This window comes from Convolutriloba macropyga, chromosome 5, assembly GCF_964194025.1.
Source record: "Convolutriloba macropyga chromosome 5, txConMacr16.3, whole genome shotgun sequence".
Taxonomy (NCBI): domain Eukaryota; kingdom Metazoa; phylum Xenacoelomorpha; order Acoela; family Convolutidae; genus Convolutriloba; species Convolutriloba macropyga.
Window position 1 is genome coordinate 2,908,901 of NC_134472.1, and position 14,428 is coordinate 2,923,328.

Below are 14,428 nucleotides of genomic sequence, written 5' to 3' on the forward strand. Positions count from 1 at the left end.
TCGCACTGTGACAAATAGCCACTTTGTAATTACCTCTCATAAGGATTAGCTGAAGCAAAAAAATTCACTTAAATGCCCAAATCGTTCACATTAGGAGGTTAATATTAGAAGAGCAATGTTACCATAAATAAATTACGCAGATACTTTATCTTCTGCAGAAAGTATTATACAGCAGACGGCAATAAAAAAATAAGAGTAGTTTTCCAAAAACAATTCTCTCATTAAATTTTTTATCGAAGAATAATTGGCAGTTCTTAAGCCCTCAATAACACTTATTTGTGTCCAAATGAAGTATCAATTACTTGCTAATTTTTGATCTGGACTGTTACTAGCACTTTTTACAATATCCAAAATCAGCCCTCTTTTGTCTGATTTATGCTTCTCAGCTTCAAGTCAAAACAGGTTTTTTCCCGTTTTCTGACAACAATACGTGTCAAAATAAAATTATTTATGAATCAGAAATTTTGCAGGATAAATAGTTCTGGTTTTAAAAATAATTTGAATTACAGTTTAAAATCATTATCTTGCGCTGCATTTGTGGAGACTTTGTTCATTGGTTTCTGTAAAAAAAATTGTGAGAAAAAAATCAGTTTGTTCCATTGATTTTCTGGAAACATCTAAAATAGGCGTGAGCAAAAACTAACAATGATACTCTGAAAAGCGAAGGAATCAATGTTACAGAAGTACGGAAAAATATCAGCAATTTTGTTTGCATTTTTTTTAAAAAAGAACGGAAAATCATTTTGCCTGCCCTGCAATCCCAGTGATCAGTCGTCATATTCAGAAGAATGTCTTGACCTTGTTTTAACCAATTTCATCGAAATTCTTGTCGCTTTCTTGTCATAGTCAGTAGTAATAGGGTGAGCAAGGCTCCCGGGGGGGGGGGTGTAGACCCCATGTATTAAGATAGGGAATAGGAGTAATTTTTGAGAGAGGGTCTACACTAATGTATTAAGATAGGGTATAGGTTACATGTATTAAGATAGGTTATAGCGGCGCCACGTATTGAGATTAGCGGGCGCCACGTATAAGTAATAGCGGCCGCCACGTATTAAGATTAGCAGCCGCCACGTATTAAGATTAGTTATAGCGGCCGCCACGTATTAAGATTAGGAATATGCTCCGCAACGTATTAAGATTAGGAATAGCCGCCGCAACGTATTAAGATTAGGAATAGCCGCCGCAACGTATTAAGATTAGGAATAGCCGCCGCAACGTATTAAGATTAGGAATAGCCGCCGCAACGTATTAAGATTACGAATAGCCGTCGCAACGTATTAAGATTAAGTATAGGGACCAGGGTATTAGTAGTATAGTGTGAGCAGATCAGGGTCCATTTTCGGAGCCGGTCATTAGCCTTTCCGCGCAGGGAATTGTACAGGCGGGGAATTGTACAGGCAGCGCGCACGGGAATTGTACAGGCGGGGAATTGTACAGGCAGCGCGCACGGGAATTGTACAGGCGGGAAATTGTACAGGCAGCGGGAATTAACGGATAATTCCCCTCGCAGTAAATTTCAACATGTTTATTGGTATAACCAGCGCAATGTATTAAGATTAGGTATAGCCGCCGCAATGTATTAAGATTAGTCATAGCCGCCGCAATTTATTAAGATTAGGTATAGCCGACCCTAAATAGCAAGATGGCGCAGCGGAAGCGTGCTGGGCTCATAACCCAGAGGTCGGTAGATCGAAACTACCTCTTGCTGATCTGGTATTGTCACAGTACTAGTGGAATTTTACGCGCTCATAACATGGAAAAAAGTTAAATAAAAGAAAAAAAATTGAATTAATAAGTACAAAATAACAGACACAGTACAAATTAAGCACATGCAAATACAAAATTAATCAAACGTTTACATGATGATAGTACAAAAGAAAAGAGTATTAAAGTACATTTAGCCGAGTAGTTAATAAAGTCGACAACAAAAATTTGAGTAACTAACGAAGAATTAAGGAATTTAGAAAAAAATTACTGTCGACTTTATTACACTTCGACTTATTTTACATTAAATTTATCTAATTCACATATAATTACTTATAAAGTTTAAAACATGAACGTCATGAACCTTGTTCAGTTTTGTTTGAAAAAAATTTAAATAGTTGAAATGCTGCAAATATTGTGTAAAATCCACACAAATTATCAGTTTTCTGAACTGGTTGTTGTATCATTTTCTGATACTTTTTATTCAAAAATTTGTATTTTGTGATTGGACGAGCCAAAGAATCAGCATAGTAATAAGTTCGATTGAGTCGAGCAATCATTATCCAATGCTCTCCAGCTTCAATGCTCGGAGAAGTGTTGATGATAGCAAAGCTGAATGTGGTTAGCCTTGGAACACAATCTGCTGGAAACGATCCAATATAGTGGTATTTGAGTTCTGGGATTCGTTCAATAATCTGTCTCAGGGAAGTGTTATCCATGACAAACAATTTTTCTCTGCTTTATTTCGCAAGTACCTTTAACACACGAATTTCTAACTGTACAGTCAAGCTGAAAAGACTCATTCTCTTCAAAAAAGCAACAATCATTGGACTTTTTACCTTGCTCTAATAAAAGGTTGCTCGAATTTTTAATTTTGTCAACAGAATTGTAATGGGATTTGGGGGTAGAATAAAATAATTATAAAAAGAAGTACCAGAAAAATTAGGAGAGGAACGTAAACAAAAAAGTTTGAATTAGTTCTCCCCCAGTTAACGTCCACTTTAAGAAATTATTTGGTGAACAGAATGGCAACTGGGTGACGATAATATATAACCCAAAAATGTTCCAATGCAGAAAGCAATGATGTAAAACCCATAAAAAACTGAAAAAAATATGAAAAAATTTTCGTTAACGCAAAAATCTTCAGACATTTTTAGCAACCGTTCCGAACTGATCAATTTTAACAGTGGACATCCTTTCTCCTAGAACAATTATTTCTGTCACGTTTCTTAGCGGGCGGTCGAAAAACATTTCTAATCGGATACTTTCACCGCTGAGCTCAGGATAATGAATACTTTCTCCAGCATCTTGAAGTGAAGTGAGATCAAATACAAGCACGTAATGGTTCTGAAATAGATTATGTGATAACGCGGGAATCTCTTCGTTAAAATTCATTGCTTTCATTGTTGTTACATATGCCCTACAGTCATTGGTTGTATCAACTGATACTATAGCTCTACCTCCTCGAACAATTCTTAGTTCTCGTAAACCAAATTTCTGATAATGGAAAGGATTTTCTTGAAAACGTCCTGTGAATGCTGAATTTGTGATCATCGCAATAGCTACTCTTCTGATTGGAGCATTGTGAAAAACATTTTCCTGAATAAACTGGTTCTGTCCTGAAGGAATAATAAATGTGCGTGCAATTGTTTCCATAAAGTTGTGACAAGCAGGTTGATGAGTTAATTGATATTTGATAGTCTGGTGATATACTTCGTTAACAACAACACGTCTTGTAAACAAGGAACAGTCAAGAACTTAAGATTAGGCATAGCCGCCGCAATTTATTAAGATTAGGTATAGCCGACCCTAAATAGCAAGATGGCGCAGCGGAAGCGTGCTGGGCTCATAACCAAGAGGTCGGTAGATCAAAACTACCTCTTGCTGATCTGGTATTGTCACAGTACTAGTGGAATTTTACGCGCTCATAACATGGAAAAAAGTTAAATAAAAGAAAAAAAATTGAATTAATAAGTACAAAATAACAGACACAGTACAAATTAAGCACATGCAAATACAAAATTAATCAAACGTTTACATGATGATAGTACAAAAGAAAAGAGTATTAAAGTACATTTAGCCGAGTAGTTAATAAAGTCGACAACAAAAATTTGAGTAACTAACGAAGAATTAAGGAATTTAGAAAAAAATTACTGTCGACTTTATTACACTTCGACTTATTTTACATTAAATTTATCTAATTCACATATAATTACTTATAAAGTTTAAAACATGAACGTCATGAACCTTGTTCAGTTTTGTTTGAAAAAATTTAAATAGTTGAAATGCTGCAAATATTGTGTAAAATCCACACAAATTATCAGTTTTCTGAACTGGTTGTTGTATCATTTTCTGATACTTTTTATTCAAAAATTTGTATTTTGTGATTGGACGAGCCAAAGAATCAGCATAGTAATAAGTTCGATTGAGTCGAGCAATCATTATCCAATGCTCTCCAGCTTCAATGCTCGGAGAAGTGTTGATGATAGCAAAGCTGAATGTGGTTAGCCTTGGAACACAATCTGCTGGAAACGATCCAATATAGCGGTATTTGAGTTCTGGGATTCGTTCAATAATCTGTCTCAGGGAAGTGTTATCCATGACAAACAATTTTTCTCTATTTTATTTCGCAAGTACCTTTAACACACGAATTTCTAACTGTACAGTCAAGCTGAAAAGACTCATTCTCTTCAAAAAAGCAACAATCATTGGACTTTTTACCTTGCTCTAATAAAAGGTTGCTTGACTTTTTAATTTTGTCAACAGAATTGTAATGGGATTTGGGGGTAGAATAAAATAATTATAAAAAGAAGTACCAGAAAAATTAGGAGAGGAACGTAAACAAAAAAGTTTGAATTAGTTCTCCCCCAGTTAACGTCCATTTTAAGAAATTATTTGGTGAAGAGAATGCCAACTGGGTGGCGATAATATATAACCCAAAAAAGTTCCAATGCAGAAAGCAATGATGTAAAACCCATAAAAAACTGAAAAAAATATGAAAAAATTTTCGTTAACGCAAAAATCTTCAGACATTTTTAGCAACCGTTCCGAACTGATCAATTTTAACAGTGGACATCCTTTCTCCTAGAACAATTATTTCTGTCACGCTTCTTAGCGGGCGGTCGAAAAACATTTCTAATCGGATACTTTCACCGCTGAGCTCAGGATAATTAATACTTTCTCCAGCATCTTGAAGTGAAGTGAGATCAAATACAAGCACGTAATGGTTCTGAAATAGATTATGTGGTAACGCGGGAATCTCTTCGTTAAAATTCATTGCTTTCATTGTTGTTACATATGCCCTACAGTCATTGGTTGTATCAACTGATACTATAGCTCTACCTCCTCGAACAATTCTTAGTTCTCGTAAACCAAATTTCTGATAATGGAAAGGATTTTCTTGAAAACGTCCTGTGAATGCTGAATTTGTGATCATCGCAATAGCTACTCTTCTGATTGGAGCATTGTGAAAAACATTTTCCTGAATAAACTGGTTCTGTCCTGAAGGAATAATAAATGTGCGTGCAATTGTTTCCATAAAGTTGTAACAAGCAGGTTGATGAGTTAATTGATATTTGATAGTCTAGTGATATACTTCGTTAACAACAACACGTCCTGTAAACAGGGAACAGTCAAGAACTTTAAGGGAGACGTGAGGATTGTAGGAGATCACGTAAAAACTGGGTCTTGCACGAATCAATTTCAGTCTAAATTTTGTATTTGGAAGCAGTAACTTTTCACATTGGAACAAATCAATTGCTAATTTACCGTTATAAGTAGTTCCATTTTTCAGCAAAAGTTCTTCCTCTCGATCTATAAAAGGGCTTTTCTCAAAATCGCTGGGTTCTTTTTCAAATTCATATCCATGACAAGCCAAAATACCTTCATTATTTTTTGTGGAAGTGTTAAATTCATTGGAAATTTAAGCTTTGTGTCCATAGAGACCATTTGAGTTGTAAACCTGTTGATTGTTCAGATACACATCACAGTTGGAGAAGAGCGAGTGCAATAAATTGTTGACGTGAGTTAGATAATGTAAATCATCATCTTTGAAAGACATTCCCATATCTGCTTTTCCATGCTCGTCTTTTTTCATAAAGTCATCAAACAATCTTCCCTTTTGTAAACCAACTTTGATTTGAACGTGAGAAGATTCAATTGGTTCCAAAACAGGAATTTTGTCAAAAATCTCCAAGCAAGAGTTCGTAAAGTGACCATAACGAAATTTGCTATCGTTTGTTGATCTAGTATTCATTTTAGCTTAGAAAAAATATCTCTTCTAGTTCGACGACGTCGACTGGTTTTTGGGGGAATTCTTCGAATTATGCGCCGCCTCCTAATTTTTCAACCACCTAGCTGTTTACGTAATGTTTTCTTTCCAACATCTGCAGCCACAGATTTGAATTTTTTCTTTCCAGTTAGAACATTTCCAATTTCAGGTGCAGCTATATCAAGCAAATCAGCACCAACTCTTTTTGCTGCTGGGACAACATATCTCCTCAAGAATGGAATAGCTGTCCTCCCAATTGTTTGTGCTAACGCTCCGAATCCTCTTCCCCTCTGTCTTGAATAACCACGAAAATACGGTAAATCACTATCAGCAACCATTTTCTACAACTTTAAATCTAAAAATGATTGTCAGAAGTTTTTCTAAACATTAGTACCGCTCTTGTCACACCAACAGAGTTGAAAGGAACTTTTTCACCATAAGAGTCCCTGAGCTCCAGTTTTATACTGTGGAATGAGTTTTTTAGAATTTTTTTAAATTGTAAGTTTGGAAAATTTTGATAATTCATGTTTTGTCCCGTTGAGATGATATCTCCATTCTTTGATATAAACGGAATGCATCGTAAAAGAGCAGTTTTTGTATCACCCACAATATTGTATTCAACAATATCACTATATATCATTAAGGTGTGTATTCGTACAATGTCATAAGGAAACTTGGGAATATGTGGACCACCACCACTCATGAAAACACCCATACCATAAACAGCTTCTTCGCATCCAAAGACATGACAAAGATCGGCACTAAAAATGACAAGTAAAAAGTTCTGATTTGGAAGACTCAAAGAAATTCGCTGTGTAATTTTGTTAACGTGTAACTTGATGGGCGTTTTTTCATATTTTTCACGTTCCTGAATTTTTCCATTCATTTCATTGACAATATCAGTGATCGAGGGGTATAGACCTGGATCAAGTGTGTAATAATCCGATGGTTTTGTATCTGGTGTTGCTTCATCTAGATAGAAGAACTTACCCTCTGTTATGTTTTGGTACAAGGAAGGATACGACAGTTCTGTTATCGCTACCTCCCATTCTCCATCAAGATTAATTTGTTCAGGTAGAAAATTCGTGAAAGAACTTAGTGTATTGTTTGGGTAACAATCAAACGACGCATTGGAAACCAACTCAACAGTGAAAGAACTCATCTTTAAATGATACACTTTGAAAGCTCTTGTTCTTAAAATTTACCTAGAATTTCATCACCTTGTTCTCCACAAAGGTTATAGGTTGGCGGTTTAAAAAAAGCAACTTTAACTATTTTGAATATTTCATTTGTGAACTGTGATTTATAACCTTTTGTGAATGGAATATCTTTTTTGATGTACGAACATTTTCACCCACTTTAAAACGTGGTCGTTTATATTGGTTAATTGGGTTTCTGTAAAAAATTGACAAAAAGTCTTTGTTTGTTACATTTTTGGAGCTTTACCTGTTGAGCGATTAACTCTTGTGTTCATAGTTTTGACAAAGGAATCCATTTTTCTCATGTATTTGTCACCATTTTCTTCCATATAGCGATAAATAATGTTTTTCAGAGATTTTATGGCTCGTTCTGCTACAGCAGCTTTCGTTTCACTTCTAGTAGAGTAAATTTTAATTTTCTTGTCCATACAAAACTTTCGAAACTCACCACTAAACTCTGTTCCCTGGTCAACCCATACTTTCGCTGGCATACTTTTTTTACGCAACATTTTTTTGAAAGCTACAACTGCATCGGTAGAGTACTTTGATTTCATTGGTTGCACACGAACAAAACGAGAAAAGACGTCAACACATACTAATAAATACTTCACTGCATTATTAGTATCCGATAATTTATCCATAAATGCTAGATCGAAACACCAGATCTCATTGATTCGCTTAGCAATTGCAGGTAATATTTTGAAATGTCGTGTTGCATGACGATACTTTGTGTAGGAATCTTTACTGTGTAGAAAGTAGGCAACTTTCTTTTTGGATAACCCACTTGCCTTTTGTAGATTTTTAATTGATCCATATGCGGCTTTTCCATCTCTATACAGCTTTTGTAGCTTGGCTTTTTCAGATTTTGAAAGGAATCCAGCTCCCTCTGTCTTTGCTTTTGGCATCTTTGTTTATTACTTTTTGCGGATTTATTCCGGTAGCATCAAGTATTGTGTAATATATGTCGGGAAAATCAACGTTCTTTCTTTTTAATGCAAAAATAAAATTAGCAAAAGCTACTTCTGTATCTCTTCCATCTAATAAAATTGTGTCGTTGAGAGATAGCTTGACTCGCGGTGAATTCAAAATTTGATCTACAATTGATTCGTTCTTTAAAGATCTGGTTTTGTTGCTGATTTCCTTGTAATTAGGGTTCAAATGTGTTGGGACAGAAACTGGTTTCTGCTCAAAAGTGTCCAACTTTTTAACTTCTAATTTGAATTTTTGTTCGTAAAGGTGTTGAGGAATCAAAACAAACTGTTCCATTTCAAGACAATCGATTAATGATAGATGGTGTCAAAATTGATATGAGCTCTATTCCTTTTCGTGAACTTAAAATTGCTCTTCTTTTATTTATTCCGGTTCTTTTTAGCACGAGTTGATGAACTTCGTCTCTGTACTTTATTACGTCTTGTTTTTGTATTTCCTGTAGTTGTCCCCCGACAAGGTTTACTATGCATTCGTTTAGAAACTGAATGAAATCTTTTGGAAAATTTCTTAGGAACGTTTTCTTGAAGTTCTGGGAATACGTTTGGAACGTTATCAGCGTAGAGAGATGCTGTGTGTTCATCGTTCAAAAAAGTAATCTCTTGTTTCGTTTTAGGGAGAAAAAAAATAGTGGGAATAGAACCACTGTTTCTGCAAAATCTAAGAGATTCGACTGTTTTCGGAGTCAGATCAATGAGTAAGTGACCATACGGGATTGAAGTAGCTTTTGTATACCAATCTTTTAATTGTGATCCTAACCCGAGCTGTTGACTAAGAGTGGTAATCTGGAGAAGATCTCTAGGAGACTTGAATAAAACTATATGAGTATTTTGTAACTCAATATCTCTTCCCCACCTACTCTGATGAAAAAGATTATGCTTTATATATATTGTACTAAGTCCTTTGTGTCTTCCAGCTGTCGCGATTTTGACAAATTCTTTCGAGCTTGAGATTTCTTCACAAGAATCATCAAAAATCATCAAATATTTTGTTCCATTATTGGGTAGACTCTGAATGAACTCAAAGTCAACTCCTTGAATAAAATGAATGTTCTTAATGTTTTTGGACATTAGACCGTAAAGTGATTGATAATGTTGATAAAAATTGTAAATTTTATCAAAATCGGGTTGAAAAGTTCCAATAATTAGCCAATCATGGATAAGATGAGATTTTCCAGACCCGCTTGGTCCCACCAATGAAATAAAAATGCGTTCCTTAGTAGAATTTATTTTGTTCATAGTTTAGGAGAAGGTAAAATATAACCGACTGTACTAGATAAGATAGCAATCCCAACTGTTGTTTCTTCACAGGTTTCGGCAAGAGTTATTCTTACTATACAGCACGCTAATATTAACAAAATAACGAAAAATTGGGACAAAAAAACCACCAGAGATCTATTACAAGTCTGTCCAAAACATTTCCACGATTGTCGTTCCTGGTCATTATCATCAAAGACAAAATTACCTAAATTTAAACCGTTATCTGTATGCTCGGTCATTTATACCTTATTTTTAAGGGAAAATCAGTTTTTTGAACTGGGAATGCAACTTCTCTCTGATTTCAAAAGTAGTAAAATAAAAATAATAAATTACAAAATGATCACAAATACAAATAGAAATTACAAATAGAAATTACAAATATTATACGTTTTCAAAAAAATCCAGAGTCCAAGTTCCGTAAGCATAAGCTTTCTTCTCTGCACAGTGAAATGTCTTTTTGTGTCGATACGGATAATTGCTAAAATCCCAGTCAGTATCCGAGTTATTGAGAAGTTTGGAAACTTTTGGACAACCAAGATCATCTAGATTCTCTACATCTTTACACAAGTAGTTTGAGAGAAGGTTACACTTCTCTAGCCCTTTTGCAAAGTATTCTGTTGTAGTTGAACAATGTTGGTGAATGATTGATGACAACTCAGTGTATTCCAGTTTTCCATTGTTCCAATTAATCCCATGTAAATTTTTAGTGTTCCACTTTGCTTGAAAAGTAGGTTTAAAGTCTTTGGGTGGGAGGAAACTGTATCCCAATACAATTCCATCCTTGAAAACACCCAACTCCTTGACAATTTTCCCGTCCAAGCACTCAATATCAAACACAACGAGAGACATTCTTTTTTCTAGGTTGAATTATTAGAAAAATGATTAACAGTCTAGCATTTTGAAAATTTGAGGATGATAAAATTTAATAAAGACACAAAAGATTAACCCAGTTAAATGTCCCAAGAAACATGAGCTTAGAAAATTTGGTAACATGTAACAGTATCCTGGTCCCTTGTTTGTAGTTGCTTTAACCGCTCCAGCGGAATCGTGTAGTATAGCATGTAGTCAAAAAACTTTCAATCTAGCAAACAAAAAATTTAAAAAGGAATTTCCATAACCAATAAGTCCTCCATGAGGAAATTTTTGGTTAATTTCCTCCAAATTTATATTCTCGTCCCAAATTTTACAGGCCGCTAAAAACAGTTTTTGCGTTTTTCATTTTCTGGAAACTTTGAAAGGATGCTTCCGTAGCAATTGAATATGTTGACAGGAATGACAATATCCATCAACTTCGCGTTCCTTCATCCATGTCAATGCAAGTTTTCTTAAACTTTTCAATATAAGATAAAAGTGTAGGGAGATGCTCTAGTAATTTCTCGTACTCTTCTTTTTTTAATTCAATATTTGTCAGAAAATTCCACTGATATTCGTTCCAACGATGTTGTCAAATGGTAACTTGTTGTTTATCTGAACGATATATAAGACTTGTTCTGTGTAATCCGTTGTGAATAACCCACTTAAATTCTGAAATTTGGGACTCTATGTCCAAATTTTCTAATTTGGGAAAATTTTGAGCTTCAAGAACAGTATAGGAATATCTTTTAAGTTCGTAATGAAGTCTAACGTGAAAAACCTTTGACTTGTCTCTGAGACTCAAAAAAATGTTTCTTGAGCAACCAATATCCCAACTCAATCTCAGATCAAAGATTTTTAAAATGAAAAATTTATTGTAGAGAAGACAGAGACATATTACAAAATCACACAACAATTATTATTGAAATGTACATTGTTCAATGTTAGAAAAGTCATTCAAACTTTGAATCAGTTCCTTGAACTCGTCCAAAGTGTAGCTGACATAAGTCACCTGCTTGAACTCATTGTTTTCCTTGCGACAAAAGAGCAGAATCTGCACATAAATGGAGGCTGGATTCTCCTGAACGTATTGAATGAAAGTCACATATATTCGTCGATTTCGTCCTATGCTGACCTCTCTGACTTTGTGACATCGTTAAAGCACATCCTCCATACATGGGTTCTTATCAAATTGAGTCGGGTGCTCACTCAGTTCCAACTCCCCATCCAGGATATTGTTCTTGAGGAAACAGAATTTCTTGAATTCGTAATCTCCTATTCGAAGTTGTTGGTACTTCTCAAATGTTCCAGAATTATCTTTTTTGAAGACTTGGAAAGTTGGTTCTGAATAATTTTGTCCGTTTTTAAAAATCTGGGACACAGTAAATCTCCCAAATCTTTTTGGGTTAGAACCAAAGTCTATATAAAATGGAACCGAATCAGTTCCAGTTTTAGGTTGAGAATCGGTAAACATAGACGGAGCACTCGAGTAAAACGGAGAGACTTTAGAGAGAGACTTTTTATCAACTTAATGTGACAGAGAGAAATTAATTGAATGATTTGACTTGTAATTTTACTTCCTCTATTGTTTCCGATCACCTTTATTTGGTAATGATGTCATTATCCTTCTTTCATTTCCAAATATGGAAAGTTCAATTGCGTCATTTTGCAAAAATTCCTTAAAAGGAAACTTAGTCAGAAATTTTAAGTTGTGCAAACACTTGAACTAGAGCAGCATATTTATCTTGATGTTTAGCACGTCTGTGTTGTATTAGCGAGTAATAGTGTTTGAAATATTTAGAACAAGTAAAACAACGGATTTTTCTGAGTTGCTGTCTCTTGAACTGTGTCATTTTTCAAATGAAATTTTCGCTGCGTTTGAACTGAATTGCGTTATTTCCTTATACGGTAGTTTAAAAGAATCACTCCAAAATCACTTTGGTTACAGAATGGCAGCAGTTATGTGTCAAGTTTTACCTGACTTTTATTAAAAATTTTGTGAGAAAGCCTTGTTCATTTGCGTATCAGTTAAGGATTATAAACCTTACTTGCTTACTAGTGAATACTCTGTTGCGTCTCACAATTACACTTTTTGTCCTCTGAAAAATTGTGCGTGCAAAATGTGCAATTTTTTTCTCATTTTTCTTAGTTTTACGGTATGATTTTAAGCAAAAAACAAAAATTTTAATAATTTTTAAAATGACAAGTTTTGAATTTGTTCTTGCAGCTTAAAAATCTGATTTGCAACAGTAATTTTTTCTTAAAAATCGAATTTTTTCTCGACATTTTTTGTTAAATATCGAAAATAAATTCGACATTTTTCTTAAATATCAATATTAAATTCGGTATTTTTCTTAATTGTCGAAAAACAAATTTTCAACAATAACCAAGTACCTAAATTATCAAGTAACCTTTCGTGTTAATCTTTTATTCTGGAAAACTTGAAAAAAGTAGTTGAAAAATTATAAAATTGAAAATGTAAATTTAATACGAGACACCCAAAAGGTATTCAGAAACTTTATTATTTTTACGAACAAATACAAAATAGTTTACAAAATTGAACATAGAAATCATTCGAAAAGAGTTTCAATAACATATTCTGGTAAGTTCTGAATTTCATTACCGAAACTCTTTGTTGCTCAATTCTACCAGGTAGTTGAGTTGGTTGAACAGTGACTGGGGTATTAGGTACATCACTCAAAAAGATATGGTTGTGAGCTGTTCCTTCCTCAATCGATGGGGTTGTCATCGAGGGTGTAGTTGACATGTCAGTAGATCCATAGTACTGCGCTGGATCAAAGTTTTCCAGATCGTAAAATGACGTTGTGGTACTAGTATTGATACTCAACTCGATATGTTCTCTACTATGAGCTCTTGAAGCTATTTGGAGAAGATTATTTTCCACCTCCGGCCCTGATACCTCACCTACATCCGGTGTAGTGAACCAACTGTTTGGAATTTGCCCTTCCTCCCAAGGAAATGTGTACTGAATATTTCCAGCTACGTAGTTGGCAGGAAAATCAGATCCATTAACGTGAGGATAGTGGTGTCCACTGACACCAGCAACTTCGTGTCCCATTGAGTGAGTTCCGAGCTGATTCTCTGTGATTGGGACCTGTCCCTGATGATATGTATCAAACTGTTGTCGCTGGTGCTCAATAATGTGCCACACAGTAATGGGTAAAGTGATTAGAGACTCATACAGTCCGTTTGATAAATCTCGAACTCCTATCCAAGCAATATCCCCAGTAAAAGAAAATGAGTACAGAAGGTTATTATTTTGAACGGTGAACTCCATTTTGGAATAAATGATAGAAGAGGTTTTTGTTAGAAAGTGATGAGAATGGATGAAAAGATTCTTGTCGAGAACGTGATAAAAGCAATCAGTGGAGAGAAAGTTATAAAGCAGCAAATTTCCTTTTTAGGAAGGGAACAGGATATATAAATTAGATTTAAACAAAAGTTAGAACTAAAGTAAGTATTTTTAAACAATAAGAAAGTGAATGTTGGAGTTCGATAGCAGGATAAAATGTTGAGGAGTAGTTAGTATAATGTGAGAAAGTAGTGATGATGTTTTCAGAGAAGTTGGATCAAATGATAATGTCAAAATCAACAACCTCTATATATAGTGTGCTCTGTCCAATTAGACAACAGTAACCAAAGATGGAAGATTTTATGAGAAAAAGTGACGTTTAGCTTGAAATTTCTGGACGGAACTGAAATTCAAATCCAAATTTGGGTGAAATTTTGTAACAAGGTAGGAAGTGAAGGATACATACAGGTTTCCGACTCTGCTTTTACCTAAAATGATCTATTAAATTGAAATGAAGTGACATAATTTACCAAAAAAATCAAGCTTTGATAAATTTTTTCCAATTCGTCAAAATTCAGATCAATCTCGGAAAATGTTCCATTTTTGGAATCAAATTTCTGTATATAGGCGTTAGATAAACGAATTCCGAACCTGATCAGTACTCCCAATGCATTGTAGTCGTTGTAATAATGGAAGTACAAAGCACTCTGTAGTGAAGAAGTTATTGTTATTGGTTCTGGGAGAGGAACAAAGTTTGTTTGTGAAATATTTCTGTACTGTTCCAATATATCGGGGACGGAGTTCAAAATGAACAACAATTCGTATTTGCTTACATGCAATTCTG